General features: G+C 46.7%; 1 long non-coding RNA gene across 1 annotated transcript in view; it reads right to left on the bottom strand.

The window, feature by feature from the left end:
- The window catches only part of LOC306816666, a 33,998-nt gene extending 19,300 nt beyond the window's left edge, over positions 1-14,698 (bottom strand). The window contains exons 1-2 of the long non-coding RNA XR_013777743.1: positions 14,616-14,698; positions 13,882-14,084 (exon numbers count right to left, since the gene is read on the bottom strand). This is a non-coding gene — a long non-coding RNA (uncharacterized lncRNA). The remainder of the gene's footprint in view (positions 1-13,881; positions 14,085-14,615) is intronic.
- Positions 14,699-15,001: the final 303 nt, after the last annotated feature.

Genomic DNA, 15,001 nt, shown 5'->3' with positions numbered 1-15,001 from the left:
GGGATGCAGGTGGCAGCCAGGCCTGATCCAGAAACGGCTACAAAAGGACAGGGAGTGAGGGCACTGAGAATAATCCCAAAATCAAGAAACACACAGGAAGAAAAATACAGCGTCAGTGAGTGAAATTGCCTTGGAGATAGAGGCAAAAACGTGTACATGAGAAAGCAATGTGAGGAATCTTCACTTCAGAAAATGTTATTAATTCACACGGACTGCTGCTCACCCAACATCCTGCTCAATTCCTGAACTTCGAGAAGGAGAAACACTTAACAAAGCCACAAAAATCGGATGTTGTACTAAAGGAGGGGTGCATAATAAGGAGGACATGCAGCAGGCGGATCGGGAAACCTGAACCTTCCAAGTGCCTTTTTTTTTTTCGGGAAAGGGAGATGCAGCCCAGAAAATGAGGGTAAAAAGGAGGCTGCGATTTAGAAACAGCAAGACAAATGCCCATAGCCTCTCCCTTTGTTCATTAATAAAGTCTCTTTTACAGGGCTCCTCTGTCTCCTTTGTGCACACAAACCTCTGGCAACGTGAATTTTCCCGCACAGCCCCGGGGCCTCTCTCAAACATCCCTTGCCCGGCTCGGACTCCTGCCGGGGCTCCAGGTGGGTCCCGGCTCCATCCCAGACTCACTCCCAGCTCCCAGCGCCCTCAGCTCCCGCTCACCCCGAGCTCCCGGCGGTTCAGGGCAGCAGCGGCTCCTTGGCCCGATGCCCGGGCCGGGCCCAGCGCGGAGCCGCTCCTCAGACGAGGGTTCCGAGCAATGGCGGAGCGCGGGAAAGGAACGGGAGTCCATGAGGTGCACAGAGCCCGCCCCTCGCTGCGATTGGCTGATTCTGACGTCACTCCTCCTCCTCGCGTGCTGATTGAGCAAAACCGGGGCGAGCCCGACCCCGGTTCCGCCGCCAGGACGCTCCTGCCGCAGCAAAGGCGCCATTTCTAGAGCGCCTGTGGGGCCCGGGAGTGGTGACAGCGGCCGGAGCCCGTGAGGCGGCGGCGGAGCTCGGAGGCGGCCCCAGCGCCCTGGGAGCCGCGTTCGGTTCCTCGGTGGCTCGGAGCTCGCTGCGGGCGGAGGGTGCGGCCGGGGGCTCTGGTGGGTTCGTTGTGCCGTGCCCGGCCCGCGTTCCCCCCGGGCTGAGGGCGCTGCGGGAGCGGCTGCCCGCGGTCTCCTTCCCGCCAGGGCCTAGGGGGTAGCAGAGAGGTGGCGGTACCGTCCCCGGGATGCTGCGCTGGGGCCTCCTCCGAGTTTCGCCGCCGCCTCACCGGGTTCCGGCCGCTGCCGCTGTCTCGGGCCCGCACAGACGCTACAGCAATGGCGACTTTGCAGCCCTGCCAGCTCTGGGCCCTGCTGGGCAGGAGGGTCCCTGTGTGCCACCAGCAGCTGGGGCCTCAGGCACTGCTCTCTCCACACTCACCCTGCTGCAGCTCCAGCATCCCGGCCAAGAAGGCGCGACTCTCCCTCGGCCCCAGGGAGCCCAAGGACCATCCGGTTTGGCAGCTCTCAGACGTGGCCCTGGCAGCAGCAGTGGCCAGGAAAGCAGAGCACCAGCCCTGCGTGCCTCCCCCATGGCCCCCCAGCCCCGCCCTGAAGTGGAAGCCCCTCGAGATCCCCTCACCTCCTCCCCTGCTGAGCCAGCCGTGCTGGTCCAGCTACGACTGAAACTGGGCCAGCCACTCAGGACATGGGCCACCAGCAGCTTGGAGCATCTGCTCTTCTCTACAAACACGTGTTACCTATGGGTAACATACAGAGGCAGTGAATGAGGGAACTGAGTCCACCATCAGCAAATTTGCAGGTGACACCAAGCTGGGTGTGAGTGTGGACCTGCTGGAAGGTAGGAGGGCTCTGCAGAGGGACCCTGACAGACTGGATCCAGGGCCCAAATCTAACAAAGTGAGGTTTAACAAGACCAAGTGCCAGGTCCTGCACTTTGGCCACAACAACCCCTGCAGTGCTACAGGCTGGGGACAGAGTGGCTGGAGAGTGGGCAGGCAGAAAGGGACCTGGGGGCACTGATGGACAGCAGGCTGGACATGAGCCAGCAGAGTGCCCAGGTGGCTGTAAAGGCCAGTGGCACCCGGCCTGGATCAGGAGTGGTGTGGCCAGTAGGAGCAGAGCTGCCAGCACTGATCTGCCCCCAGCTCTGCATACAGACATTGCTACTGCAGCTTCAGAGAAGGGAACAGAAGGGGAATCTCCAGTGAAAACTTTTCTGAGAGATTGTTTAATTCATTCAAAGCCACTGAGAGCACAGCCCCTCACTGACAGTTTGTGGCTATAACAAAGGTGGAAAGAATAAAAATAAGAAATGACACAAACAATGGCCTTCCTTTGTGAATAATATTAAAAAACTAAGATAGAGGAAAAAAAACCAACACAACCAAACAGAAAAATTCTATCAAAAATGACTTTTATTACAAGTGACTGGCAGAAACTGGCCAGCAGTTTTGTGTTCCTGAAACCATCTAGTCATCAGTCTCCACACTGCAGCCTTGAGCTCCTGGTTTCCTAAGGCTGTAGATGAGGGGGTTCAGGGCTAGAGGCACCTCTGAGTACAGAACTGACAGTGCCAGATCCAGGGATGGGGAGGAGATGGAGGGAGTCTACAAACAGGCAAACATGGCAGTGCTGACAAGCAGGGAGAGCACAGCCAGGTGAGGGAGGCAAGTGGAAAAGGTTTTGCTGTCCCTGCTCAGAGGGGTTTGGTGTCTGCCCTTCCCAAGTGCTCAGGACCCTCTGGGATGGCTCTGCCCTTTCCAAGGGGTTTGCGAGAGATCCCACAATGACACTACCCAGCCTTGTCAACATCCCTGACACCAAGGCCTTTTCCACATCCTTTAGTTCAGCCCAGAACACAGCACAGCCCTGTCCAGGTCCTTGGAGTGGTTCAGAAGAGAGGCAGCTGTAATTTTTCCCCCACAGACCAGGGCACTTCATGTAAAAAAAAAGTAAAGAAAACAGGCCTTTTAAAATTGTATAAAAGAAAGGTAAATATGGATGTAGAAAGAATACACATAATGAAATTAATATGTGAAAGACATTATATATAACAGTAAAAAAACCCAATGAAAATATGAAAATCAAGACCCTATATGGGTGTCACGATCTGCTCAACCCCAGTGGGAGTCAGGATGGTTCACTAGACCACAGAGTGCAAAAGACAAACAGCAAAAGACTCAAGTTTTATTCAGCAGCAAAACCAATGCACTTTATTGCGTGCCAATAGCTCAGTTTTGAGATAGAGGGGAGAGAAAGATAAAGGAAACAAAATAAAAGGGAAGAGAGAGAGAGAAGGCTGGGGAATAGCTACCAACAGATGGGACGATGTCCTGGTGGTCTTCAGCCAATAGATCCCTTCCATCCGTGGAGAGAAAGAGATCTCAAAAGTCTCTTCAGGAAAGTCACTTTTTTATACTTGTTTTCCAAAGTGAGTGGCCTCTGGCCAAAAGGTGGGGAGATTTATAGACTCTTGTATGTGGAGACTGTTGCTCCACCAAAGAGGTGCAGGAACAGGACACTACAGCCAGTACCCTGCTCGAGAGCAGCGTACCATGGCAGAGCAAGCACTAGCAAACACACCTACAATTAGTCCCTTGGTAAGCATCCACCTTGGCCAGCCAGAAACTCCTGTCTGGAGCGAGCGGTGTGGTCCCGGGGTCTCAGTCTCTGATCTTGGATGTCATGAGGCAGATCAGGGAAACCTGGGACCAACCCTTGCCCCACCCCATGGCTCACGATCATCATCAAGAGCACTCCTTTGTAGTGTTGTTGCAAAGTCTTCAGGACTCATCCGAGTTCATAGCATATCCTGGAAAACAGAGACAGAAAGTTGGACAGAATAGAAAAGTAGGAGAGAGATAAGGGAAAGGAAAAGGGAAAAAGGAAACAAAACAAATAATCATAGCCATTTCAATTCAAAATACGACACAATTAAAAGAAGCAATTTTATTCAATTTTTAAAAATGCAACACAACTGGAGTAAACAATTTTAATCAATATTCAAAATGTAACACAACTAAATTAAGACATTTTAATCAATACCACGTTTTATCTTATTTCAAATCATATAGCTTGCCTTGTGTCAATAACCTTAGGAATGTCAACAGTGACTGATTTGTGTATATCTAATACAGATGTCAGTAGTGTTAACCATTTCATCATTCTCCAATTCATGATGTAAAAGATTGCTGATAAAACAAAACCAATCTAAACCAAAATCAAGAGAACAATGATGGGATGATACAATTTGTTCAGGACACCTGTAGCAGTAGGTGACCACCCAAAAAGAGTATCCTACCACCTGTGTTCAGCATCTCTCTTTACTCTTTCCAGAGCACAGTGTATTTCTTTTATATTTTGATGAACCATAATTAAGGGTTTTTTGTCCGTTTTCTTAATCATTTCCAAAATTTCAATTAAATCTTGGTGAAGCAACAATTGCTTTATCAGAGTGAGGTTCATCCCAATGGGAGTAGGCAATAGGTGGTGGATCAGTGTGTAATTGGACTGTAGAAGGTGATGAGAGGGGCTACAAAAGAAAAATCACATCCTGCAATTTTAGCAAAGTTACAGACAAAAATTGGAATGATTTTTAGTACTCATTACCAAATCTTCTATGAAAACACTATCACAAGCAGTTCTTAAGCATGCACACCCATTGCCCATATGCACCAGTACTGTTTCAGGAATCTCGTTTAGATGAATTTCAAAGTTACAAACATTTTGTTCTGTGTCTAAGCAAATATCTTGAGCTCTGATTGCATCACTTTCACAGATAAACCCTTGTTATTCCTGTACAATACAAGTTTCCAGATAACAGTTTGCCACTTCTCACCAATTTGACGGGCCCATTCTGTATTCTCAAAAGGATAGAGAATAGCTCCATCATGATTCAGCCCTGATGCAATGATAGGGAATATTGAATGCACTGAAGCATTACGTATCCTCAGTACAAAGGCTGTGGCTGTCTTTGTGCTGTGGTCATAGGTAAAATTTATCAAGTTCCATTAAGATTGGAATTATCTTTCAAAATCAGTGGCACTATCCCAAGATTATTCTTCGAACTTCAGTAGGAAAAGTGTCTTGTTCGCCTTCTCTTATAATTGAGGCAGCAACTGACAGCATCCACAATTGAGCCTGGATACAGCTGAGGGCTAAAGAGATGTTATTTTGTGTAGCACCGAGTGCATCAATTGTCAATTTGTGGTCATTCACATTTACTTTTCCCAATTTGGTAATATGTTTGATAACAACCACTGTGGGGTTGCTAAGGTTGTTAAGGATGACTGCAGTGGTTGTTGTAATTTGGTTAGATCTCCAGTTGTGGTAGCCAATTTATTCATTAGTACTTCTGAATCAATACTATTCAAAATTCCCAATCTTATTCCCACAATACCGGTTATGTCTCTTGTAGTACGTTTCTTAGAAGGATCCTGCTTCTGCAACCAGGTTGTCCAACCCTCAAAAGAGGTTTGCAGAAAAGGCCAACAAGCTGGCTGAACTTCTGAGACATTGCTTTGCATCAACAATTTAATTTGTTTAAGACACTATGCCAGGTTAAACAATGTTTGTTGTTGGCCAGTTTCCCTAATTACATATGGTCCAATTTAAAAAATTTTCGGGCTCAGCATAACTGGTGGCTGGGTGGTAGGTGTTACAACATTAACACTGAGTTCTCCCCAGTATTTTGTATTGTTTTTACCACACATGATTTTATGGGAAAATTGTGCAGCAGTTTAACCAACAATTCTGATTTTGGATTTCGCAAAATAGAGCATGGCTGTGAGGTTCTGTGCCATGACTGTATACAGGTTCCATGAGGGATCCAGCAATTAATCTATACGTTATTGTGACATCATCACCTCGTGTTACTGTGAAGGAAGGGAAAACATGTTTGTCATTCAACACTAGGGGGGGCTTACACCATGGCATATAGTAACCGCAGTCAGTGTGGGTTTTGCCACAGCAAAATGGGTAAGTTAGACCTTTCAGGCCTGACTTATCTGCTGGATCATTTTGCCAATTACATGTTACATAAATTGATTTGGTTAAAGTAAGTTATACCAGCAGTCAGTAGGTTCGTCTCTGCAAAGCTTTGTAATCTCAACATTGTTGGTACTGAGGTCCAAGGTATAATTACCAATATTTTTCTGGCGACAACACAATATAAGGGGGGTTTGTTTGCTACACTGTCATAGGGCAGAGTTTTGCCATGATGTTGGAGTGCAAATTGCTTGTCACATCTGTTTCTAGCAAATTTACAGTGATCGCAATGGTGGAAGCTTTCTCGTAAAGACATTTTTCCACTTTCCTGCATCCTACCTTAATTTACTTGCCAATTGTTCCAGTTAATACTCTAGCCCAGTCACTCTTGTCCTAACCAACCAGTCACTAGCACGGTGCACCTCTGAGACATGCAGTACCACGGGCGCTAAGTCACTGGGTCGCTGTGATCTCTGGGGGAGGGTCCTAGAGCACTGGTGTACCTGACGGTTGCTTCAGACCACAGCCATCAGCTGAGATTGGGCCATGGTGTTGTGGTAGGATGCAGAGAAGTACCAGTAGTGTTATCATGGTTTATCTGGTTGTCATGTCCCTCAGCATTCTTTCTATGAAAGTAAACACAACAGAGTCTGCCACCAATAGGCAGGAGATTAAAATTATCCAATTATCCACTATCCAACATGTGCTTATCTGAAATTCCTTTCCCAGAGCACTGGTGGCTACCCATGCATATTTATTCAAGGGTGTTTTCAGCACTAGTGGTACTTCCCTTACAGCAGGGAGATCCACTAGAACAGGTTGCCCAGGGTAGTGTGCCAGATTCTTGGGATCATTCGGTCTCCATAGTGCAGGAATTATGCATGGGGCTTTTGGACAAAAGGCAGTTATTTTGGGATACCCGTTTACTCCCCATGTTTCATTTATACCTTTTATAGCTTTCCATAACTGCAGATCCCAGCCAGCCTCCTGTGGTTTAAGGAGTCGTTTAAGGAGACCATTGGTCCTTTCTACAATTCCGTTAGCTTGGGGGTAGTAATGGGTATGAAAAGTCCATTTTATTCCTTCATCCTTTGCCCAATCCTGTACTACTTTAGCAGTGAAGTGGGACCCATTATCAAATTGAATTTCCTGTGGTTTTGGGAAAGTCCCAAACCACTCTTGCAATGCTTTAACAGTATTATCTCCTGTAGCTCTTTTAAAAGCTTCATCTTGGACTAACCCAGATATAATCTGCACTCCCAGCAGCACAAAATGTTTCCCACCTGGCTTTCTAAAGGGACCGATATAATCTATCTGCCACGCATCCCATAAGCCTTTACCCTTTCTTAAATGCAGAGGATCATCTTCCAAAGGATGCCTTTCTAGCCGTTTGCAACACTGCTCACAGGCTGATATGCATGTTTTACACATTTCCCTAGTGACAGGCCAACCACAAGCGAGGGCTTCTTTGTACAAATCTTTTACACCTGTGTGCTGTCTTTTTACATGCAGCCATTCTAATAGGTGCTCCCAGTCCTCTGTAACTTATTCCTTCTTAAGGGGACTTAGTCTAGCTAATTCATCAACTGCATTATTCCACTCTGCAGCTGGATTACCATCTGTCTGGTGAGAAGCTACCCACCCCACAGTAACATTACCTCGACTTGCAATATTAGTATTCCCTGCCAGTTTTCCTTTTGTCATACTGAAATTCTGTTAACTTCCCAATCACTTTGTTGCCAAAAAGGAAGCCACTGTGTACATCCCTTAAACACAACATAGGAGTCAGTGTAAATGCAAACAAGAGAGGTATTCTGCGTCTCACATTGGAAAACACTCCAAACAGCTATTAGCTCACCAACTTGAGCGCTGCCTTTTCCCTCAGTAATAATTTGTTCACTGGAGGAAGTGTGGAGGACTACTGCCCTGTATTTCCACAACTTACTCTCCTGGCAGAAGCATCAGTGAACCAAGAATTTGTTGATTGTTTGGGGGAGAAAGGAGGGGCAACTTTAATTACCGAGGCTGATTTGTCTTGCTTGCTAGCCAAGCTCTCAGTTTCTTGTATTGCCAAATATTTTACAGCTCCTTCTGTTATTGAGAAGATGTTACAGTAATGTTCAATCTGGGCATACCACTTCCTAACTGTGGCTCACTGAGCCACCCCATCAGGAGGGGGGGTTCCAGTAGTGACAATCTTAATAATTTTGAAAGGGCCTCTCAATACAATAGGTTGTTTTTGTGCAATTTTTTCAACTTCTATGAGAGCTAAGTTAACCACAAACAGCCCCTTTTCTCAGGTAGTGTATCTTTTTCATCATCTTTAAAGCCACGGGAATAAAAACCAACAGGCCTTGTAGGGCCTTCTGGGCCCCATAGCCATATGTGCACTGACAACCCTGAGATGGCAAACTCCCATTCTACCTGGAGAGGATCTGTGGGGTGAAGAGGGCCCTGAGCCTGATGAGCTCCAGCTTCAACAGGCAATTCAATCAGCAATTGCAGTGCTTCCTCCTGTGAAGGAGTCCAATCCCATTTTACCCCTTTTCTCAGCAAATCATAAAGAGGTCTAGCAATCATTGAAAAATCTGGAATGTGTTTTCTCCAGAACACTAATAATTCAAGAGCTTGTTGGAGATCTTTCCTGGATTCAGGCATTTTAATCTGATCTAAAGAAGTTAGTGTATCAGGTGGAACACACGTCATACCTCCTTTCTACCAAATTCCCAAAAACCTCACTTCCTGAGAGGGTTTCTGAATTTTCTCTGAGGGGATTTATAAATCAAGGCTTTGTAAATAGGAGATTATTTTCTGTTGGGTGTCTCTCACTACTTCCATTTAATTTCCTCCCACAAGAATATTATCAATGTACTGATAAACAGCTGCGTTGTCAGGTGTGGGTATCTTTCCTAGTTCTTGAGCTAAAGCGTGATGGGCCAAAGTGGGGGTGTGTTCATAACCTTGGGGAAGCCTAGTGAAGGTGTATTGCTGACCTTCCCAAATGAAAGCAAAACTGCCCCTATCTTCTACCTGTATTGTTATCTTGAAAAACCTATCTTTAACATCAATAGTTGCCATAATTGAGTGAGCCTTTTCTTGAATTGATGTTATTAATTCAGCTAAATTTGGGACTGCTGCTGTAAGAGGGTCTGTGTTGGCATTAAGCCTGTGAAAATCTACAGTTAGCCTCCATTTCCCACTGGGTTTCTGTAGTTTCAGGCCATACTGGAGAGTTGAAAGGAGAATAAGTGTTAATTACTGCTCCTTGGTCTCGAAAGTCCTGTCTAACTGGTTCAATCCCTTCTTTGGCACCAGAGGGAAGATGGTATTGTTTTACATTAGTGGCTCTGCAGTCCTTGGCTGTGACAGCTTCCCCCAGCTGATGTGTGCACCTGGGGGATGGTAAAGTTTAATGGTAACTGGTGCTTTTTCTAAATCACTGCAGGCAATCATTGGCAGTGATGGTTGGGTGTGTTGCTGAGCTTCTCCTTTTGTGATTCTTTGCTGCTTCAAACTACAGTAAATGACACTGATTCCTGAACTTCGAGTCTTGTCTCTGCTGCTGATCCTGCCCACTGGTAAAACAAAGTTGGTGTAGTCTGGCCAGATAACCACAAAATGTTACTTTTTAAATGTAAATGTAAGGAATCAGTCCTGCATGAAATTCCCAGATATAGGGAAGACCTTCCCTAGAATTTGCTGGCTCTGGAGTGGGCTGAGGTTGAAGCACCATAATATAACAAATAATTATACACATATATATAAAATAATAAATTGTATACATATATTTATATGTATATTATAACATTGTAGAATAATGATCCAAATACTAATTAGTCAGCTTTGGCTGCTCAGGGATGTAACACTAAAGACCATATAGAAAATGACTAGCCAGAACCTGAACATCACTGACAAAATCTGTGAGATTGTATACAATGAATGAAAGAGGAGAGGATGAAATTGGCTGTTTTTATGACACAAGGATGTGAAATGCTTTGTCTGCTCTTGTGAAAAAGAAAGTGAGTAAGACTTCTGAGTTTTTCGTATACTAGACTACCCACAAGCTGCAGCATTGATTGAACAGGTGAAGAGGTTGTTAGAAGAGCAGTTGAAAAAGTGAGGAGATGGGAACCTGTCAGAATGAAAAACCCATCTCACAGAAGTGCTCCATACCCCTAACAACTGCCCCACTGGAGGAATGGAAACCCCCTGGATGTGCATGGTTGCACCCAATTTGCAAATACAACCATGGAGAGTGACATTTGGACTTGCTGCAAAATTATTCTGGGGGTGATTGCCCCAGATAGGGCCACCCCAGGGGCTGCAGGGCTGGACCTTTATGCATTAGAATTAATTATGATTAATCAGAAGCAAATGAGAGTTATCAATATCGGAATAGGAATTCAGATTCTCCAGGACACTTTGGTTTGATGACTGCTTATTAAAGCTTGGCCGTGAAAAGTGTCCATGTCATGGGAGGAGTAATTGGTGCAGATTATCAAAGAGCAATTAAAGTAATTCTGTTAAACAGTAGTGAACAACTGGATTACTCAACCCCATATTCAATTGTGGAAGGGTAGCACAATTATTGATATTCAGGTTTTTAAAACAACTGTGAAAAATGGACATCCACCTCAAATCATTGCTGTTCGTGGAGATAAAGGGTTTGGGTCCACCAGACCTATAATAACAGAGCCAGAGTGTGGGTCCAGTGGCCAAATGGCCCTCCTGAGCCAGCTGAAGGAAGAGCTCTGGGGAAAGACAGCACTGTTTGAGTCCTGAAACCTGGGCAGGAATGATGGGAATATGTCCCTGCAGCCAAGTGTTCTGTGCCAGAACAAGTGGATGTTACGGGATGTTGTTTTACAGATTCTGCCTGACCAAATCTCCCTGTTTGCCCCCGCGGCCCCTTTGGAAAATGCTCTGATCCATGGAATGCTCCATGTGAAGGCTGATGTGACACTGAGGGATTTCCACACAAATTCCAACCAGGAACCTGGGTGCCCTCAAGGACTGGGAGCTGGCAGCTCTCCAGCCGGAGGGGAAAGGACCCCAAGGAAGGGACCAAGCCTTGTCACCCGCAGACAGTGCAGTAAAGCTGAACAGCAAAGGACCTTGGAGACATTATTCTGGAATTAAAAAGGTGCCAGCTCCATGGACAACAGAATTATTGCTCCTAACGCGAATGAGATTGAGGATAAAGAATGAATAACCTTGTTGCTAAAGTACTGCTTATGTCTGTAAATTGTATCTTGAGAGTCAGCCAGAATCTTTGTTTGCCAGAAACACCTCTAGAGTTTGACCAAGGAATTAGTTGTGAAATTCTTATGAAAATTTAAAGATCAAAGCAACCAAAACATTCAATGTAACTAATGGCTGGAAACGTTCTCAACTGATGTTGGGAGGAATGGGGTTTTGTTGGAGGGCCCACCCTGTGGGGTGATCAGAACTCTGTCAGTGGGTTCTGACTCCTGACGGAGCCAGTGCAGGGATGGTTGCAGGAAGCTGTGCTGTGGAACAAAGGAACACATTAGGAGTTTCATAGGATTCTCTAATATTTCCCTTCAGGAGAAACCAAACCCTGTTACAGTTAGAGGCCACAATGTGAAAGGATTTCTGTGCTTTACCATCACTTCCAATGTCAATAGAACTTGGGGTGCTGGAGCTGGTCAGGGTCAGTGTCACAGCACTCCCAGCTGCAGGGCTATAATGAAACTCCTCTGGCCCAAAGGCACTGGGGATACCACAGGAGCACAGGGAGGAGCCCTGGATCCATCAGCAGCCCCCAGTGGGAAATAGGAAATCAGACCTTTGGTGCTGGGAATGGGAGCTACTGGGTGTGTGGAGACTGCCTATAAATGACTTCTTCAAGGGTGGTTTGGGTCCTGTTTCGAGCAATATTGATGCCTCCCTTGAGGGCACTTTGGCAACAGGCACTAGGAAGAGTTGGGGCCAAGAGAACATTTTCCACCCAAGGGGTGCCTTTGATTTCAGAAAGCCAATGATTCAGGCTCACCCTCTGCCCCATGTGTGCTACCTCATCCTGTGGAGTTTACATTAATGAGCTTAATCGATTATTAGAAGAAGTAAAAAGTGATGCTATTAAAATATCCAATAGCACCTCCTCTGGACTCCAACAAACACAAATTGGAGCTCTACAGAACCACATGGCCTTGGATTCTCTGCTTGCTGGCCAGGGAGGAGCCTGTGCTGTTCTAGGGGAGGAATGTTGCAGGAATGTCTATCAGTGCTGTGTTTGAAGTCCAGTCAGGCATCACCTCGATAGAAAGAGCAGCAGAGGAGTGGCAGAAAGAAGAAAATTCTTCATGGTGGGATTGGCTTCCAAATTGGAGGCTGCTGTGAAATGAGTTTGTTGCAGTCACTGTAATCATTGCAGTGTGAGCACTTGGTGTGTTATGGTTCCATGTTAGAGCTGTTGTGACACTTTGTGCTGGGAAACGGAGTATTGAGACACAGTCTCAAGGAAAAGGGGGGATTTGATGAAGAGCATACAGAATAGCAACCAATCTGGCATGTTTTAAAAGGAATGCGAATTTAAAGGAATGCTAACAGCTCTGAGGAATGAACTTGAACAGCACTTAACTGAAGAACAAGTACAAGAACATATGCCTTTATGCCTAATACCTAAATGTAAGGTTCTATTATGGTAATAATTGCTATGAAGTTTGTAGTTCATCTCTAGGTCAAAGCACTGAGTGAAGTACTGAGGCCTGAACACCAGGTCCTGAGAGAGGTAGCCCTGAGCCAAAGCTGACCTCTAGATGAACCTTCCAACCAAATGTTATATTTGTATCAGCTCATTACTGAAGCTTTGTTAGCAATATGATCTCTGTATATGTGCATTGGTGAAACATGGATTTATCTTCCTGTATTTAGAAACCAGACAAGGCCACATCTGGCTTTGTTCGGGCGTGTATGGTCAAAGTCACCTCCCTTGGTTCCTCCGTGAGGCCTGGCCAGGCTTTGGGAGAAACCAAATTGAGAATGAAGCCAGGTGTTATAGATAATAAAGAGATTCAGCCGAATTGAGTATAATCAAAAATAAACGATAATTTATTTTGTGACTGGGATACGCTCCCTGACAGCCACAATCGTGAGGGACAATGCCGAGCCCGGGATCGGCGCTGGGTGAACACCCTCTGATCCCCCAGTGTTCACAAATCCACCTTGGTCAGTCCAGTTTTCATACAGTCTTTCCTAGCCTGGAGCAGAGGTCTTTGTCTCCTTTCCTCGTTCAGCATATTCACGTGGTTTTCTTTCACTGCATTGAGCTGGACAAAACCATATTCTGGGAGACGATGAATTCTGATGAAGGCTGGTTCTGGTTTATGGGAAGATGGTATTGAGATCTATCTTGCAGGTCTTGGTTTATGGGAAGCTGACATTCAGATGTTTTTTTCCTGATGGCTCTGATTATCTTAATCGTGGGTGCTTGCTGGGCTCTCATCATCTGGGTGTTCCCTGGACAGTTCCTGAAAGAGCCATCTCTGCTGTGGCCACGGCTATTTACTTGTTAATCTGGGTTGTCCTGCTTTTGTTGGATGTTACAATGCTGTGATGAAGCAATTTGTGTCCTTTTCGTCCATGGCCCTCTTTTTGGTTTCTGAGTTTTTATTATTTTATTCATACAAGCATTGCTTATTCTACATTATTTTACAACTTTACACAAATTACATTATATCATATGTTACACAGGTGTTCCCTCACTAGAAGTAATGTCAGCTTGTTTGTTTATCAGTGTAGAAGCTGGGCCCTCTCACAGCGAGGTTGGAGCCTCGTGGCCTGCAAAGGTGGGTGCACCTACAGGGACTCCCAGTGTCTGGGGTGGCTCTGCAGCCCTTGGCTGTGACAGCTTCCCCAGCTGATGTGTGCACCTGGGGGATGGCAAAGCCTGAGGGTAACTGGTGCTGTCTCTTAATCACTGCAGGCAATCTTTGGTAGTGAGGATTGGGTGCATTGCTGAGCTTCTCCTTTTGTAATTCTTTGCACTTTTGCATTATATAAATTACTCTGTTCCTTAAGTCGGTGTCTGTGTCTTCGGTGCTGAACTTGTCTACTAGCAAAACAGGGCCTCATCCTAGGAAGACAAAAAATATCACTCTAAAATTCCCCCTTCCTCCTTGTTCCCCCCACTTTATATACTGATCATGATGTCCTTTGGTCTGGAATATCCCCAGGGTCAGTTTCGGTCACCTGTCCTGGCTGTGTCCCCTCCCAGCCTCTGCTGCACCACCAGCCCTTCCCCAGCATGGCTGCATGAGGGGCAGGAAAGGCCTTGGCTCTGTGCGAGCTCAGCAAGAGCAAAACCATCTCTGTGTGCTCAGCCCTGTGCTCAGAAGCAGCCCAAACACAGCCCCAGAAGGAAATTCCCTCTGCCCCAGCCCAAACCATTGTTCTTAGCCATCCACCATGGCCTCGGCTCCACGGGTTCCTTTCCATGCCCCCAGCCCTGGCCATGGCCTTTGGGATGGTTGCCATGGCAGCCGACTCTGGCACAGGCTCAGTGCCTGTGTCCATGGGAGCCCTGCCCGGCCACGGGCCCTGAGTGCGAGTGACCGTGACAGTCCCCCACCACGGCAGGAAAAAGGTTGATAGCCACGGATCCGACCTCAGCAAAGTGTCTCCTGCAGGTTGTGGTGGCACTGGACAGTAGCAACGGGGCTTTTTGCTGTTTGCCATGGCAATCCTGGTTCCGGTGTAGCCCAGGGGTGGCTGCCATGGCCCTCGGCCCAGCAGTGTCTCAGTGCCAGTGTCGGTGCCATCAAGCCCTACCAGGGGTTTCCATGGCCATTGCCGGGACAGGAGACCCAGGTGTGGTGTTGCAGTGCCTGCCATGGAAACAGTGCCCAGCCCTGACCCTTTCTGTCTGGCTGACCCGGCCTTTGCTCCTGGCACTGGGGTTTGCTGCTGGTCCCGCGGTGCCTGAGCAGCCAGCGTGGCACAGGGCAGGTGCCACGGCACAGCCTTGGCAAGGGATCACCTCTGGCTCTGGGC

Source organism: Erithacus rubecula, assembly GCF_903797595.1.
Source record: "Erithacus rubecula genome assembly, contig: scaffold_794_arrow_ctg1, whole genome shotgun sequence".
NCBI classification, from domain to species: domain Eukaryota; kingdom Metazoa; phylum Chordata; class Aves; order Passeriformes; family Muscicapidae; genus Erithacus; species Erithacus rubecula.
Note: the sequence above shows the minus strand (reverse complement) of the source record. Positions and strands in the feature narration are given on the sequence as shown.